General features: G+C 41.4%; 1 protein-coding gene across 1 annotated transcript in view; it reads right to left on the reverse strand.

The window, feature by feature from the left end:
- Positions 1 to 19754, reverse strand: part of LOC133256717 (cytochrome c oxidase assembly factor 5) — a 34249-nt gene that overhangs the window by 11202 nt on the left and 3293 nt on the right. The window lies entirely within an intron of this gene.

A 19754-nucleotide genomic window follows, 5' to 3' on the forward strand; every position in this document is an offset into this window, starting at 1 on the left:
AATGGAGAAATTACAACAGACAACACACAGATACAAACAAACATAAACTACTATGAGCAACTGTATGCCAATAAAATGGACAACTTGGAAGAAATGAACAAATTCTTGGAAAAGTATAACCTTCCAAAACTCAACCAGGAAGAAACAGAAATTCACAAGCATGGAAAACAGAACTATAATCAAAAATCTTCCAACAAACAAAAGCCCAGGACCAGATGGTTTCATGGGTGAATTCTGCCAAAAATTTCAAGAAGAGCTAATACCTATCCTACTCAAACTCTTCCAGAAAATTGCAGAGGAAGGAAAACTTCCAAACTCATCCTACAAGGGCACATGAATCACTCTGATAGCAGAATCAGATGAAGATGCCACATGCACAAAAAGTAAACCACAGGCCAATATCACTGATGAACACAGATGCAAAAATCTTCAGCAGATTCTGGCAAACAGAATCCAATGACATATTAAAAAGATAATACATCATGATCAAGTGGGCTTTAGTCCAAGGATGTAAGAACTCTTCAATATTCACAGATCAATTGATGTGATACACCATATCAACAAATTGAAAGATAAAAACCATATGATTATTTCCACAGATGCAGAGAAAGCCTTTTACAAAATTCAAAACTCATTTATGATAAAAAAATTCTCCAGAAAGTAGGCATAGAAGGGACATACCTCAAGATAATAAAAGCCACATACAACAAACCCACAGCAAACATTATCTTCAATGGCTAAAACTTGAAAGCATTTCCTTGAAAATCAGGAACAAGACAAGGGTGCCCACTCTCACTACTGCTACTCAACATAGCTTTGGAAATCCTAGCCACAGCAATCAGAGAAGAAAAAGAAGTAAAAGGAATCCAGGATGGAAAAGTAGAAGTAAGTGTCTCACACAGATGACGTGATTCTCTACACAGAAAACCCCAAAGATGCCAGCAGGAAATAACTAGAGCTAATCAATGAATGTAGTAAATTCAAAAGATATAAAATGAATACACAGAAATCCCTTGCATTCCTATATACCAACAATGAAAACAGAAAGAAAAATTAAGGAAACAATCCCATTCACCATTGCAATGAAAAGAATAAAATATTTAGACATACAGACACTGTAAAACACTGATGAAAAAAATCAAAGATAACACAAATAGACGGAGAAATACCACATTCTTGGATTGGAAGAATTGATATAGTGAAAATGAATATACTACCCAAAGCAATCTATAGAGTCAATGCAATCCCTATCAAACTACCAATGATATTTTTCACAAAATTAAAACCAATAATTTCACAATTTGTATGAGCTACAAAAGATCCAAAATAGCCAAAGCAATCTTGAGAAAGAAGAATGGAACCAGAATCAACTTTCCCAACTTCAGACTATACTACAAAGCTACAGTCATCAAGACAGTACTGGCACAAAGACAGAAATACAGATCAACGGAACAAAATAGAAAGTTTAGAGGTATATCCATACCTATGGACACCCTATCTTTGACAAAGGAAGCAAAAATATACAATGGAGAAAAGACAGTCTCTTCAACCAGTGGTGCTGGGAAAACTGGTCAGCTGTGCTTAGAAGAATGACACTAGGACGGGTGCTACCACCACACACAAAAATAAACCCAAGATGGATTGAAGGCCTAGATGCAAGACCGGCAACTATACAACTCGCAGACAAAAACAGAACACTCTCTGACTCACCTCCCAGAGTAATGGAAATAAAAAAACGAACAAACAAATGGGACCTAATTAAACGTAAAACCTTTTGCACAATGAAGGAGACTATGAACAAGGTGAAAAGACAGCCCTCAGAATGGGAGAAAGCAACAGCAAATGAAACAACTGACACAGGACCAGTCTCCAAAATATATTTAGCAGCTCAATACGAGAAAAATGAACAACCCAATCAGAAAGTGGGCAGAAGACCTAAACAGACGTTCCTCCAAGAAGACATACAGATGGCTAGTAAACACATGAAAAGATGCTTGACATTTCTCATCATTAGAGAACTGCAAATCAAAAACACAATGAGGTATTATCTCACACTGGTCGGAATGGCTATCATCAAAAAGTCTACAAACAATAAATGCTGTAGAGGATATGGAGAAAAGGGAACCCTCTTACACTGTTGGTGGAGAACAGTGTGGAGATTCCTCAAAAGCCAAGAACAGAATTGCCATGCAACCCAGCAATCTCACTGCTGGGCATAAACCCCAAGGAAACCAGAACTGAAGGAGACACAAGTACCCCAGTGTTCACTGCAGCACTGTTTACAATAGCTAAGACATGGAAGCAACCTAGATGTCCATTGGCAGATGAATAGATAGGAAGTTGTAGTACATATACACAACGGACTATTACTCAGTTATAAAAACTAATGCATTTGAGTCAGTTCTAATGAGGTGGATGAAGCTGGAGTCGATCATACAGAGTGAAGTATATCAGAAAGAGACAAATACTGTATATTAACACATATATATGGCATTTAGAAAGATGGTACCAACAATCCTACCTGCAGGGCAACAAAGGAGAAAGATGTAAAGAACAGACTTTTGGACTCAGTGGGAGAAGGCGAGAATGGGATGACTTGAGAGAATAGCATTGAAACGTACATATCACCATATGTAAAACAGAGGACTAGTGCAAGTTTGATGCACGAAGCAGAGCACCCAAAGCTGGCGCTCTGGGACACCTAGAGGGACAGGGTGGGGAGGGAGGTGGGAAGGGGATTCAGGATGGAGCGGACATATGTATGTCTATGGCCAATTCATGTTGATGTATGGCAAAAACCATCACAATACTGTAATTATCCTCCAATTAAAATAAATTAATTTTTTAAAAATAAAAACATAAGAAGCAAAGAACAAACAAACAAAAGCTAGAGGAGGTGATGGAATTCCAGCTGAGCTATTTAAAATCTTAAAAGATGATGCTATTAAAGTGCTGCACTCAATATGTCAGCAAACTTGGAAAACTCAGCAATGGGCAAAGGATGGGGAAAGATCAGTTTTCATTCCAATCCCAAAGAAAGGCAATGACAAAAAATGTTCAAACTACCAAGCAACTGCACTCAATTCACTAGCTAGTAAGGCTATGCTCAAAATCCTTCAAGCTAGGCTTCAGCACTACATGAACCGAGAACTTCAAGATGTACAAGCTGGGTTTAGAAAAGGAACCAGAGATCAAACTGCCAACATTCATTGGATCATAAAGCAAGGGGATCCCAGAAAAACATCTACTTCTGCTTCATTGACTATGATAAACCTTTGACTGTGTGGATCACAACAAACTGTGGAAAATTATTAAAGTGATGGGAATACCAAATCCCCTTACCTGTCTTCTGCTGTCTCCTAAGAAACCTGTATGCAGGTCAGGAAGCAACAGCTAGAACCAGCCAAAGGGAGAAAAAGATGGCGGAGGCGGAGGTGGACGTGGAGTGCATCTCTCTCCATGGACACATCAGGAACGCACCTTCAGACACAGAAGCATGTGCAGAGCACCAGCTGAGAGTGGGCAGGAGTGCCCGCCAGTGGGAAAGATACACAGAACCACGCAAAACTCGGCGGGATGAAGGAAGGAAGGGGAACAGGAGAGTTAGGAGAGTTAGCAGGACTGGACCTGCCCTCGGTGGGTGGGGGAACCGAAGCAAGGGTCTGATCCCCACACGGGACAACTCTTTGGGTCAGAGGAGAAACATTTGATGCTGAGAGTGAAGCAGCTGATCTGTGACAGTCTAAATGGAATGAGAATCACACAGACAATCCTTGCTGCAGCTATACACATCCCAGACAGGTCTCCTAGAAGGCTCAGTGGCTGGGAGCTGGAGCACAGGGATTGTAGAGCAATTCCAGGGCGAGGATTTCTGTTGACTGTGGGGAGACAGCCCGAGGGGAGGTGAGGAGATTGTGGTGGGAAAAGCCTGTGGAGGAAAACCAGACACTGAGGGAAAGCAATAAGCTCAGTCATGTGTAGGGGATGGAGCCATCACCATAGCATCTCTCTCGCCACATGCCAACACCAGTAGCTGAACAAGAGAGACACTGGCCCTTCAAGCTCTTGACTCAGGAAACAAGGGAGGGAAGTCCCTTTATGTGCCAGGGGAATCCCTTTATGTGCCTGACTTGAGGAGCTACAGAAAAGGACCCAAGCCAGGGAGCCCTCTAAGATGACCCACATGCAGAGGTGGAGATAAAACCCAACTGAGACCAGGGCACCATGGCTAAGGAAGAGGACCCAAAACCTTCCCACTAGCTGTACAAACTGTGGATTAAATCCATACAATCAACTACGCAGACTCTGTATCTACAGAATATATAAAAGGACTTTGAGAACTCTCACAAAAGAAAATGCATGTGTGTTCTGACAGCTGTGGCCATTAGAGGCAAGAACACACAGGAGTAGGACCAGATTAGAGTCTGAGCTGCCCCCACAGCAGACCCAGACACCAGCCCAGTGCTGGAGTGCATTCTAGGGAGGAAAGGAGGACTGTGACTCCCAACAAGGGAAAGGATGCTAACGGCAGAGACTCAAGAAAGACATTTATTATTCTTATATTTTGACTGTTCTGTGGTTACTTCTGGATTTTTTTTTTCTTTTTCATCTGCTGTTGTATCTTTTGACTTTATTAGCACTGTTAAATCTATTTAGCTTTATAAACTTTTTTAAATCACACTTTTTATTTCTGTTACATACTTCTGCCTCTACATTGGCCTTTCATGGTTCTGTGGGGTTTTCTTTTCTCTTCTTTTATTTCCTATCCTTTTCCTTTCTTTACTTTCAGCTTTTAAATTTTAAAATACTACTATTTTTTCCTACACGTATTCCTTTGTTTGCTTTTCCTACTGTTCTTTTCCCACTGCGGTTAATCTTTAATATGTCTTCTTCGTCTACCTCTATTTAACCCTGCATTTCTATTCTCTTTCTTTTTCTCACCGTATGTGTTTGTTTTGTTTTTGTTGCTTTATTCCCCAGTTGGCACCTTGCTTTAGTTTTGTTTTCCAGTTTGTGCTTTAGGTTAGTTTTGTTCTTAACTGATGGATATTATTTTTGGTTTTCTCTGTTCACGGGTCAATCCATTGTACTTTATTTTTTTTTGGACCGTTTGGCTTTGCTTATGGGTGTATATTTATGTACGTATATTCCATTATTTTAGTTATCAACTGCCTGATTATGTAACTGACATTTGTCTGTGGTGTGTCTTTTGTTTCTCGTTTTTGTGTTATTTGTTTTAATCTCATTTAATGTCATAACAAACTACCTGTGGAATCTCCATTCCCATCAAGTGATCAAGCCCTGAGCCTTTGGAGTGGGAGCGCTGACTCCAAGACCCTAGACTACCAGAGAACTTGTGACCCTAGGGAGTATCAAATAATGAACCTCCACAAAGCTACCACGTGTATACAAGACCCAGCATCACCCAACTGCCAACAGAACCCTGGGCAGGACACCTCATCCAAACAACAAACAAGACAAAAACACAAACCTAATCATCAGCAGACAGAACTATCATCTCACTCAGCCCTGCCAGGGGGTAGGGGGGACAACTCACTCCCTCTACCAGAACACAAGCACATGCCACACCCTGCACAAAACTTATACAAACCACCAGACCGACCTCAGGAGGGCAGAAACCGAGAGGAAGAAAGAACTCAACCTCCAAGTCTCAGAAACAGACACCTCAGACACAATAAGTTAAAAAAAAAAAAAAGAAAGAAAATAAGAAAGAGAAATACTGTGTAAATGAAAAAACAACCTAGAAACACACAAGTCCAAATAAATGAACAGGAAGTAGGCAAACTACCTGAAAAAGAATTCAGGATAATGACAGTAAAGATGATCCAAACCTCAAAAGTAAAATACAGAAAATGCAAGAATCAATTAACAAAGACCTAGAAGAAATAAAGAATCAACATACAGAAACAAACAACACAATTAACTGAAATTAAAAATACTCCAGAAGGAATCAATAGCAGAATACCTGAGCCGGAAGGACAGCCAAGTGACCTGGAAGATAGAAGGGTGGAAATAACTGCCAAAGGGCAGAATAAAGTAAAAGGAATGAAAATAATTGAGGATAGTCTCAGAGACCGCTGGGACAATATTAAACACACCAACATTCGAATTACAGGGATTCCAGAAGAAGAAAAGAAAAAGGAAGGGTATGAGAAAATTTTTTAAGAGAGTCTAGTTGAAAATTTCCCCAACATGGAAGACAAAATAATCAATCAAGTCCAAGAAATGCAAGAGTTCCATTCAGGATAAAAGGAGAAACACGCCAAGACAGATTCTAATCAAACTAACAAAGATTAAACACAAAGAAAGAATGTTTAAAGCAGCAAGGGAAAAGCAACAAGTAACATACAAAGGAAATCCCACACCTTTAACAGCTGATCTTTCAGCAGAAAATCTGCAGTCCAAAAGTGATATATTTAAAGTACTGAAAGGGAAAAATCTACAACCAAGATTACTCTACCCAACAAGGATCTCATTCAAAATTGATAGCAAAATCAAAAACCTTACAGACAAGGAAAAGTTAAGATAATTTAGTACCACCAAACCAACATTACAACAAATGTTAAAAGGACTTATATAGACAGGAAGTACAAGAGAAGAAAAAGATCTACAAAAACAAACCCCAAACAATTAAGAAAATGGCAGTTAGAATGTATATATCAATAATTACTTGGAACATAAATGGATTAAATGCTCCTAGCAAAAGACACAGACTGGCTGAATGGATACATTCAAGACCATATATATGCTGCCTACAAGAAACCCACTTCAGACCCAAACACACATACAACTGAAAGGAAGAGGATCGAAAAATATACTCCATGCAAATGGAAATCAAAAGAAAGCTAGGGAAGCAATCCTCGTATCAGACAAAACAGACCTAAAAGTAAAGAATATTACAAGAGATAAGAAAGGACACTACATAATGATCAAGGTATCAATCCAAAAGGAAGACATAAAAATTGTAAATATCTATGCACCCAATATAGGAGCACCTCAATACATAAGACAAACACAAATAGACATAAAAGGAGAAACTGACAGTAACACATAACAGTAGGAGACTTTAACACCCCACTTACACCAATGGACAGATCATTAAACCGGAAAATTAATAAGGAAACACAAGCCTGAAATGACATATTAGACCAGGTCGATCTCATTGATATCTTCAGGACATTCCATTCAAATGCAGAAGAATACACTTTCTTCTCAAGTGCACACGGAGCATTCTCCAGGATAGACCACATCTTGGGTCACAAGTCAAGCCTCAGTAAATTTAAGACTAGATATTAATTACAAGAAAATAACTAAAAACACAAACACATGGAGAGTAAACAATACATTTCTAAATAATGAACAGGTTACTGAAGAAATCAAAAGGCAAATAAAAAAACTCCTAGAAACAAATGAAAATAAAAACATGGTAACTCAAAACCTATGGGATGCAGCAAAAGCAGTTCTAAGAGGGAAGTTTATACAATACACCCCTACCTCGAGAAACAAGAAAAACATTGAACAGACAACTTAACTTTACACCTAAAACTGGAAACAGAAAAAGAACAACAACAAAAACCAAAATTAGCAGAAGGAAAGAAATCATAAAGATCAGAGCAGAAATAAATGAAGAAGAAATTTAAGAAAAAATAGTAAAGATGAATAAAACTAAAAGCTGGTTCTTCAAGAAGATAAACAAAATTGATAAACCTTCAGCCGGACTCATCAAGAAAAAAAGAGGAATCAAATCAACAAAATGAGAAAAGAAGGAGAGGTTACAACAGACAACGCAGAAATACAAAGGATTATAAAACACTATTATGAGTAACTATATGGCAATAAAATGGACAACCTGGACGAAATGGACAGGTTTTTAGAAAAGTTTAATCTTACAAGATTGAACCAGGAAGAAATACAAATTATGAACCACCCAATTACAAGCACTGAAATCAAAATTGTGATCAAAAACCTCTCAAAAAACAAAAGCCCATAGCCAGATGCTTTCACAGGTGAATTCTATCAAACATTTAGACAAGAGCTAATGCCTATCCTTCTAAAACTCTTTCAAAAAACTGCAAAGGAAGGAACATATCCAAAAATATTCTACGAGGCCACCATCACCCTGATACTAAAACCAGGCAAAGACAACATAAAAAAAAGAAAATTATAGGCCAATATAACTGATGAACATAGATGCAACACTCCTCAACAAATCTCTAGGAAACAGAATTCAATAACACATTAAAAAGCTCATACACCATGATCAAGTCGGGTTTATTCCAGGGATGCAAGGATTCTTCAATATATGCAAATCAATGTGATACACCATATTAACAAACTGAAAAATAAAAACCATATGATAATCTCAATAGATGCAGAAAAGGCCTTTGATAAAATTCAGCACCCATTTATGATAAAAACTCTTCACAAAATGGGCAGAGAAGAACCTACCTCAACTTAGTAAAGGCCATATATGATAAGCCCATGCTAAGTTGCTTCAGTCGTGTCCGACTCTGTGCAACCCCATAGACGGCAGCCCGCCAGGCTCCACTGTCCCTGGGATTCTCCAGGCAAGAGCACTGGAGTGGCTTAAGCCCATAGCAAACATTATTCTCAATGGTGAAACCCAGAAAGCATTCCAAGATCAGTAACAAAACAAGGGGTTCCACTCTTACCACTACTATTCAACATAGTTTTAGAAGTCCTATCAATGACAATCAGAGAAAAAAAAAGAAATAAAGGGAATTCAGATCGGAAGAGAAGAAATAAAACTCACTGTTTGCAGATGACATGATACTACTATATGCAGAAAACCCTGAAGATACTATCAGAAAATTACTAGAGCTAATCAGTGAATTTAGTAAAGTCACAGGATACAAAATCAATACACAGAAATCACTTGCTTTCCCCTATACTAACAACAACAAAAAAAATCAGAAAGAGAAATTAAGGACTCAATATCATTCACCACTACAACAAAAAGAATAAAATATCTAGGAATAAACCTACCTAAGGAGACAAATGGAGAAGGAAATGGCAACCCACTCCAGTGTTCTTGCCTGGAGAATCCCAGGGACAGAGGAGCCTGGTGGGCTGCCGTCTATGGGGTCGCACAGAGTCAGACACGACTGAAGCGACTTAGTAGCAGCAGCAGCAGCAGCAGCAGCAGGAGACAAAAGAACTGCGTACGGAAAATTATAAGACACCGATGAAAGAAACGAGATGACATAAACAGATGGAGAGACAGTCCATATTCCTGGGTTGGAAGAGTCAATATTGTGAAAATGACTACACTACCAAATGCAATCTACAGATTCAACACAATCCCTATCAAAACACCAATGGTATTTTTCACAGAACTAGAACAAAAAATATCACAATTCATATGGAAACACAAAAGACCCCAAATAGCCAAGGCAGTCTTAAGAAAAATGAAAGGACCTGGAGGAATCAACCTTCCGCACTTCAGAATATACTACAAAGCTAAGACAGTATGGTACTGGCACAAAAACAGAAATACAGACCAATGAAACAAGACAGAGAGCCCAGAGATTAAACCCATGCACCTATGGGTACCTTATTTTTGACAAAGGAGGCAAGAATATACAATGGGGCAAAGACAGCCTCTTCAATAAATGGTGCTGGGAAAACTGGACAGCTACATGTAAAAGAATGAAATTAGAACACTTCCTAACACCATACACAAAGATAAACTCAAAATGGATTAAAGACCCAAATGTAAGATCAGAATCTATACAACTCTTAGAGGAAAACATAGGCAGAACACTCGATGACATAAACCAAAACAAGATCCTCTGACCCACCTCCTAGAGTAATGGAAATAAAAACCAAAACAAGTGGGATCTAATGAATCTTAAAAGCTTTTTCACAGCAAAGGAAACTATAAACAGGTGAAAAGACAACCCTTAGAAAGGGAGAAAGCAATAGCAAATCAAACAACTGACAAAGGATTAATTTCCAAAATATACAAGCAGCTCATACAACTCAATGCCAGAAAAACAAACAACCCAATCAAAAAGTGGGGAAAAGACCTAAACAGACATTTCTCCAAAGACATACAGATGACTAACAAACACATGAAAAGATGCTCAACATCACTCATTATTAGAGAGATGCAAATCAAAACCACAATGAGATATTACCTCATACTAGTCAGAATGGCCATCATCCAAAAGTCTATAAACAATAAATTCTGGAAAGGGTGTGGAGAAAAGGGAACCCTCATGCACTACTGGTGGGAATGTAAATTGATACAGCCACTATCGAAGATGGTATAGAGTCCTTAACAAACGAGGAATAGAACCAATGTATGACCCAGCAATCCCACTACTAGACATACACTCTAAGGAAACCAAAACTGAAAAAGACACCAACGTGTGTGTGCCCCAGCGTTCCCTGCAGCACTATTTACAATAACTAGAACATGGAAGCAACCTAGATGTCCACAGACAGATGACTGGGTAAAGACGCTGTGGTACATATACACAACGGAGTATTATTCAGCCGTAAAAACACACATATCTGAGTCAGTTCTGAGGTGGATGAAACTAGGGCCTATTATACAGAGTGAAGTTAAGTCAGAAACACAAGGCTATGGTTTTTCCTGTGGTCATGTATGGATGTGAGAGTTGGACTGTGAAGAAAGCTGAGTGCCAAAGAATTGATGCTTTTGAACTGTGGTGTTGGAGAAGACTCTTGAGAGTCCCTTGGACTGCAAGGAGATCCAACCAGTCCATTCTGAAGGAGATCAGCCCTGGGATTTCTTTGGAAGGAATGATGCTAAAGCTGAAACTCCAGTACTTTGGCCACCTCATACGAAGAGTTGACTCATTGGAAAAGACTCTGATGCTGGGAGGGATTGGGGGCAGGAGGAGAAGGGGACGACAGAGGATGAGACGGCTGGATGGCATCACTGACTCGATGGACGTGAGTCTGAGTGAACTCCGGGAGTTGGTGATGGACAGGGAGGCCTGGCGTGCTGCGATTCATGGGGTCGCAAAGAGTCGGACACGACTGAGTGACTTAACTGAACTGAACTGAACTGAAGGCATATATATGGAATCTAGAAAGATGATACCGATTAACTTATTTACAGGGCAGCAATGGAAAAACAGACATAGAGAACAGACTTATGGACACAAGGCGTGGGGAGAGGAAGGAGAGGGTGAGATGTATGGAGAGAGTAACATGGAAACTTACATTACCATATGTACAATAGAATGCCAACAGTAATTTGCTATATGACTCAGGGAACTCAAACAGGGATTCTGTAACAGCCTAGAGGGGTGGGATGGGGAGGGAAATGGCAGGAAGGTTCAAGAGGGTGGAGACATATGTATATCTATGGCTGATTCATGTTGATATTTGGCAGAAAACAACAAAATTCTGTAAAGCAATTATACTTCAATTAAAAAATAAATTAAAAAAAAAAACAGAACTGGACATGGAACAACACAATGGTTCAAAATTGGTTAAGGAATACAACAAGGCTGTATACTGTCACTCTGCTTATTTAACTTCTATGCATAGTACATCATACGAAATGCCAGGCTGAATGAAGCACAAGCTGGAATCAAGATTGCTAGGAGAAATATCAACAATTTCAGATATACAGATGATACCACTCTAGGGAGAAAGTGAAGAGGAACTAAAGAGCCTCTTGATGAGGGTGAAAGAGGAGAATGAAAAAGCTGGCTTAAAACTCAACATTCGAAAAACTAAGATCATGGCATCCAGTCCCATTCAGTTCAGTTCAGTCGCGTCCGACTCTTTGCGACCTCATGAATCACAGCACGCCAGGCCTCCCTGTCCTTCACCAACTCCCGGAGTTCACTCAGACTCACGTCCATCGAGTCAGTGATGCCATCCAGCCATCTCATCCTGTTGTCCCCATCTCCTCCTGCCCCCAATCCCTCCCAGCATCAGAGTCTTTTCCAATGAGTCAACTCTTCGCATGAAGTGGCCAAAGTACTGGAGTTTCAGCTTTAGCATCATTCCTTCCAAAGAAATCCCAGGGCTGATCTCCTTCAGAATGTACTGGTTGGATCTCCTTGCAGTCCAAGGGACTCTCAAGAGTCTTCTCCAACACCACAGTTCAAAAGCATCAATTCTTTGGCACTCAGCCTTCTTCACAGTCCAACTCTCACATCCATACATGACCACTGGAAAAACCATAGCCTTGACTAGACGGACCTTTGCTGGCAAAGTAATGTCTCTGCTTATGAATATGCTATCTAGGTTGGTCATAACTTTCCTTCCAAGGAGTAAGCGTCTTTTAATTTCATGGCTGCAGTCACCATCTTCAGTGATTTTGGAGCCCCCCAAAATAAAGTCTGATACTGTTTCCACTGTTTCCCCATCTATTTCCCATGAAGTGATGGGACCAGATGCCATGATCTTCGTTTTCTGAATGTTGAGCTTTAAGCCAACTTTTTCACTCTCCACTTTCACTTTCACCAAGAGGCTTTTGAGTTCCTCTTCACTTTCTGCTATAAGGGTGGTGTCATCTGCATATCTGAGGTGATTGATATTTCTCCCGGCAATCTTGATTCCAGCTTGTGTTTCTTCCAGTCCAGCGTTTCTCATGATGTACTCTGCATATAAGTTAAATAAGCAGGGTGATAATATACAGCCTTGATGTACTCCTTTTCCTATTTGGAACCAGTCTGTTGTTCCATGTCCAGTTCTAACTGTTGCTTCCTGACCTGCATACAGATTTCTCAAGAGGCAGGTCAGGTGGTCTGGTATTCCCATCTCTTGAAGAATTTTCCACAGTTTCTTGTGATCCACACAGTCAAAGGCTTTGGCATAGTCAATAAAGCAGAAATAGGTGTTTTTCTGGAACTCTCTTGCTTTTTCTATGGTCCAGCGGATGTTGGCAATTTGATCTCTAGTTCCTCTGACTTTTCTAAAACCAGCTTGAACATCTGGAAGTTCACGGTTCACATATTGCTGAAGCCTGGCTTGGAGAATTTTGAGCATTACTTTACTAGCGTGTGAGATGAGTGCAACTGTGCGGTAGTTTGAGCATTCTTTGGCATTGCCTTTCTTTGGGATTGGAATGAAAACTGACCTTTTCCAGTCCTGTGGCCACTGCTGAGTTTTCCAAATTTGCTGGCATATTGAGTGCAGCACTTTCACAGCATCATCTTTCAGGATTTGAAATAGCTCAACTGGAATTCCATCACCTCCACTAGCTTTGTTCGTAGTGATGCTTTCTAAGGCCCACTTGACTTCACATTCCAGGATGTCTGGCTCTAGGTCAGTGATCACACCATCGTGATTATCTGGGTCGTGAAGATCTTTTTTGTACAGTTCTTCTGTGTATTCTTGCCACCTCTTCTTAATATCTTCTGCTTCTGGTAGGTCCATACCATTTCTGTCCTTTATCGAGTCCATCTTTGCATGAAATGTTCCCTTGGTATATCTAATTTTCTTGAAGAGATCTCTAGTCTTTCCCATTCTGTTGTTTTTATTACTTCAAGGCAAATAGATTGGGGAAAAGTGGAAGCAGTGACAGACTTTATTTTCTTGGGCTCCAAAATCACTGTGGACAGTGACTGCAGCCATGAAGATGCTTGCTCCTTGGAAGAAAAGCTATGACAAACCTAGACAGCATATTAAAAAGCAGAGAGATCACTTTGCTGACAAAGGTCCATATAGTCAAAGCTATGGTTTTTCTAGTAATGTACAGATGTGAGAGCTGGACCATAGAAGGCTGAGCATGGAAGAATTGATCCTTTCAAACTGTGATGCTAGAGAAGACTCTTGAGAGCCCTTGGACTGCAAGATCAAACCAGTCAATCCTAAAGGAAATCAACCCTGAACAGTCATTGGAAGGACTGGTGCTGAAGCTGAAGCTCTAATACTTTGGCCACCTGATGTGAACAGCCAATTCACTGGAAAGGACCCTGATGCTGGGAAAGACTGAAGGCAATAGGAGAAGGGGTGGCAGAGGATGAGATGGTTGGATGGCATCACCAACTCAATGGACATGAATCTAAGCAAAATCTGCGAGACAGGGGAAGAGAATAGAGCCTGGTATGCTGCAATCCATGGGGTCAGAAAGGACTCAGTGATTGAACAACAACAAATGTGGGATATAAATTCTAAAACAACATGTTCATTACCTTAAAATATTTTGAACAAATATTCAGCCATAAATTGAACACAAAGGCACTTAAACATATGGGACACACGGAAGCACCTACAGAAAGTATATTTTACAATTTAGAGAGGCAAGACTAAAATTTTACTTTAAAATTTCACTACTTTAAAATTTCTTTTTGAATGCCATACCCTTTAATTTTTCTAGTAACTAAACACCCATAAGGACTACTCTATTAAAAAAAAAAAAAAATCAGAACTGCCCCAGATCGGTTTAGCAGGAGGTTAAAAGTAAATACAAGCTATTCCTGCCAGGGTTTCCCTGGTGCCAATGTAGGAGACAAGGGTTCCATCCCTGGTCCGGGAAGACCGCACATGCCGAGAAGCAACTAAGCCGTGCACAACTACTGAAGCCCGTGTCCCAAAGCCCACATGTCACAACTTCTGAAGCCCAACCAGTCTAAAGCTAGTGCATCCAGAGAGTAGCCCCTGCTCGCCACAACTAGAGAAAAGCCCACATAGCAACGAAGACTCAGCACAGCCAAAAATAAATAAATACATTATTTTTAAAAAAGATATTCCTGTTTACATGAGCCTCCAATAGCAGGTAGGAGGTGTACCCATTCTAGTGCTCCCTGCACTGTGAGCAAGCCACACAGCATGGTGGGGCGGTGCTGAGGGGAGCAGGGGGCGGTGACAGAGGGGAGCAGGGGGCGGTGCTGAGGGGAGCAGGGGGCGGTGCTGAGGGGAGCAGGGGGCGGTGCTGAGGGGAGCAGGGGGCGGTGCTGAGGGGAGCAGGGGGCGGTGCTGAGGGGAGCAGGGGGCGGTGCTGAGGGGAGCAGGGGGCGGTGCTGAGGGGGCTCCATTTCCCGGGAGCATGATGTATGCAACACCATCTGGAAAAAGGAGACTGAACTTGGATTTTCTGAATCACATGAGGTTTAATGACATTAAACTGTCAATTCATGAGGGGAAAAAATTCAAAACCTAACATCTTATTACTATTAAAAAAATAACAAGTAAATAAAACATGTACTGCTTATAAACATTAGCTTCATGAATTACTTGACAATATACAGGAAGATCACGGAATCTTCCTCATCAAAGAGAGTTCCAATGCAAAATGAGTCAAGCATATATGTCTGAGAATAAAAATGATTCTGTTCGATGTTAACTTTAAAAGCCCAAACAGCTACAATTAGGTGCTCTAAAAACTGAACAGCTTTAGTGCCAGTTCTCAACACTTCAGAAAAATGTTAATAAGGCTGGCTGGAGTACTACTTAAGTAGAAACACCTGGTATTTAAATTGTGCCTGCGCCTCCATCATCAGGGATTTCCCCTCAAGCAGATTTTTGACACCACAACCCCACCACTACAGTCACTCCCCAAAACCTTTATTTTCCAAGTGCCAGTCACACTCCTAGTTTTCTCTGTGAAAAAAAGCTACAGGATACATCTATGGCATTCCTGATCCCAAGAATTTTGGCCACATTCCAGTCTTCATGGCTGCTTGGCCCTAGATTTGAATGGTCATTTACTGGGTTGTCCAAAAAGTTCATTCAGGTTTTGTAATAGAATGGTATGGAAAAACCTGGATCAAGCTCTTGGCCAATTCAATAAATACCACAGTGAACCTCAAAAGTGAACCAGGACAGAGCAGTAAGCTTCTCTGCACTGTTCCTCCTTCAGACTCTGTAATGAGGCTGCAAACACGAACAATGTGCAGAGAGAGAAAGGACTACAATTATACAAAAGACTGTAATCTATAAACTGACGCTTCCTTAAAATGTATTTAAGATGCCATCTTTTTCACAAGCTTTCAACCCATACTGCCAACTGCCTAGTGGGAAGATCCATCTAGCTAAAACACCTAGGAGAGAAATGTTACTTCATCTTCCTCCAACCCCTTAACAATCACTCTTTTATGGCTGAGCTGGATTAACCAGCCATTTTGCAGCTGGGCAGCATCATGTGACTAAGTTCTAGCCAACGGAATATGTAGGGCACTGGAAAGTCAAACTTCCGAGTTGGTCCTTAAGGGAAAGTGGCTTGCCCACTCTCCCACTCACTCCACCAATGTCACCAGGCTTGACGACGTGGCAGCATGGCATTCTCAGACCATGAGTGTGAGAGTAACATCCTATCTCTCATCACAGCACCCAACCCCACAGATCAACAGTGTTTAGATCCATGAAAGGCAGGATCAAACTAGACCCCAATTACAGGCACAAGAGCAAAAAAGAGAATTCTCTATGGTATTTTAAGCCAGTGTTATTCCTGTCTCTGTAACATTTACCTGAATCTATAAACTAATTAATACACTCCCACGCTTATTTGCCTTCTGAGGTCAAGATTGGTGACTCCCAAACATGGCTGTGTCCAAAAGCCAAGCTGGGACACTTTTAATTTATAAGGGAGACAGAGAGCAGTGGAATCTGTACTTTTAAGGGCTCCATCCCCAACGCCAGGTGATTCTGATAAAAAGCCAGCAATCAGGAAGCTGTTAACAGAGACACAAGGGAGATAACTTGTAGTTGAGTTTCCTGGGCAGTTTTCAACCTTTTTGATCTCCCAGGAATCATAAAATCCTAAGAAGTTTATCTGAAAGATGCCTTTTGAATCTGCTTTTTCCTGTGTCTCTTCTCCAGCCCCACTGGAGTTTACATCCTTAGCATCATTACCTGGCATTTCTCTGAGCCCCTACAGTTGCTGGACTCTCTCACTGCAGCCCCAAAACTAAATATTTTATGTTGAATTCTTCCCTAAAGTGAGGTCCAGAAGTTTTTCAGGTGGGGCTCACTATCTGTCAAAAGACTGGGTTAACTTCCTTACTCAAGGAGCAGAGAAATCAAGAACCTTATCATGAATGTGGCTGCCACACAAAGCAGGCATTTCCCTTGGTCTGAGTGCCCATGGGGAGGGCTGGAGCTGCAGTGACGCCAGGGGAAGGGAGGGCAACCTGCTGGGTGTGCATGACTCAGTGTTTCGCCTCACTATTGCCCCTTTCCAGTCCCGCTGAAGTGACCGTTCAGGATGAATTTAACACAAACTGCAAATGCACTTCCATTTAAGAGACTGTTTATAAATACAATGACACGTTCTCCTAGTTGACCACATTCAGCAACAAAAAGGCCGTGTACTCAATGGGGGCAAGGAGCGTCTGTGCCTCACATCCTGGTCATTCTCTCTGCCTACAGCTTTCCAGCTTCCCAGAGGTCATTTATCTGTGTCCTGCAATCAGACTTGGCACTCAACTGTTTGCTAAATCAACCCATCACTGCAAAAACCAATTCAGGGTTCTCCTTATCACCAGTGTCCTCTTCCACTTCCAAAGTTTCTTTCCTCAGTCCTACTCTGCGCCCAAGCCCCTCACTCTGACACACCAGGGCCATCGTCCATGGCAACCTTTCTCTCCTCCTCCAGCCCAGCTTCTGGGTGGCCCTCCCACATCTCCCTGATTTTTCTGTACATGCTGTTGTTTCAGAGTCTCCCCACAGCCACCACAGCCTCCACTCCTTTACTTCATCAACTGCTGCTGCTGCTAAGTCACTTCAGTCGTATCCGACTCTGTGCGACCCCACAGACGGCAGCCCACCGTCTCTGGGGAGCCATAGACAGGCTCCCCCGTCCCTGGGGTTCTCCAGGCAAGAACACTGGAGTGGGTTGCCACTGCCTTCTCCATCATCAACTACTACTCAACCTTTAAGACTCAGAGCAAAGGTCACCTCCTCTGGTGAGAAGTTTCCAAACTCTCAAGCAAAATAAGCTGCTCTCCCTTGGGCACCCAAGGCACTTTGCTCCTCTACTCATTAAACAAGTATTTACCAAAGCTCACCCAGTCCTTCCTTGTAGCTCAGCTGGTAAAGAATCTGCCGGCAACATGGGAGACCTGGGTTTGATCCCTGGGTTGGGAATATCCCCTGGAGAAGGGAAAGGCTCCAGTACTCTGGCCTGGAGAATTCCATGGACTGTACAGTCCATGGGGTCGCAAAGAGTCAGACACGACTCAGCAACTTTCACTTCACACAGCCCCTGTCAACACCAGTGAACCAAATGTAAATCATCAATTAGCAGAAACACCAATATCGCCAATATCATTGATGTCCATATTTGGGTAGTTGTCTTTCCTTTGAAATAAGGGCAACTTTCTGAAATTACATCTCCAGATGCAAGAATAACCACAAGCAACTTGCTGCAGGGTTGGCAGCACTTGAGTGCAGCAGTGTGTACCTGGGATCTTTGTACAAAGGAGGTCGCCATTATCCTCATTACCTCCACCATAGTTTGGCCTCAGGTCAAATGACATGGAACACAGACCCGATTATCAACAGAAAATTGAGTTAAAGACTTATTGAGCACGGCCCCGCCCATCAGAACAAGACTCAGTTTCCCCCTCAGTCAATCTCTCCCATCAGGAAGCTCCCATAAGCTTCTTACCCTTCTCCATCAGAGGGCAGACAGAAAGAAAACCACAATCACAGAACACGAACCAATCTAATCACATGGACCACAGCCTTGTCTAACTCAATGAAACTATGAGCCATGCCGTGTAGGGCCACCCAAGATGGACGGGTCATGGTGGAGAGTTATGACAAAATGTGGTCCACTGGAGAAGAGACTGGCAAACCACTTCAGTATTCTTGCTTTGAGAACTCCATGAACAGTATGAAAAGGCAAACAGATAGGACACTGAAAGATGAACTCCCAGGTCGGTAGGTGCTCAATATGCTACTGGAGATCAGTGGAGAACTAACTCCAGAAAGAATGAAGAGATGGAGCCAAAGCAAAAACAACACCCAGTTGTGGATGTGACTAGCGATAGAAGCAAGGTTTGATGCTATAAAGAGCAATACTGTACAGGAACCGGAATGTTAGGTCCATGAATCAAGGCAAACTGCAAGTGGTTAAACAGGAGATGGCAAGAGTGAACATTGACATTTTAGGAATCAGCGAACTAAAATGGACTGGAACGGGTGAGTTTAACTCAGATGACCATTATATCTACTACTGTGGGCAAGAATCCCTTGGAAGAAATGGAGTAGCCATCACAGTCAACAAGAGTCCAAAATGCAGTACTTGGGTGCAATCTCAAAAACAACAGAATGATCTGTTTCCAAGGCAAACCATTCAATATCACAGTAATCCAAGTCTATGCCCCAACGAGTAACGCTGAAGAAGCTGAAGTTGAGCAGTTCTATGAAGACATACAAGACTTTCTAGAACTAACACTCAAAAAAGATGTCCTTTTCATTAAAGGGGATTGGAATGCAAAAGTAGGAAGTCAAGAAACACCTGGAGTAACAGGCAAATTTGGCCTTGGAGTACAAAATGAAGCAGGCAAAGGCTAATAGAGTTTTGCCAAGAGAACGCACTGGTCATAGCAAACACCCTCTTTGGTCATAGTGAACACCCTCTTCCAACAACACAAGAGAAGATTCTACACATGGACATCACCAGATGGTCAACACCAAAATCAGATTGATTATATTCTTTGCAGCCAAAGATGGAGAAGCTCTAACAAGACTTCTGACTCTAGCAAGTCAGCAAAAACAAGACTGGGAGCTGACTGTGGCTCAGATCATGAACTGCTTATTGCCCAATTCAGACT

This window comes from Bos javanicus, chromosome 11, assembly GCF_032452875.1.
Source record: "Bos javanicus breed banteng chromosome 11, ARS-OSU_banteng_1.0, whole genome shotgun sequence".
In the NCBI taxonomy this organism is placed as follows: Eukaryota; Metazoa; Chordata; class Mammalia; order Artiodactyla; family Bovidae; genus Bos; species Bos javanicus.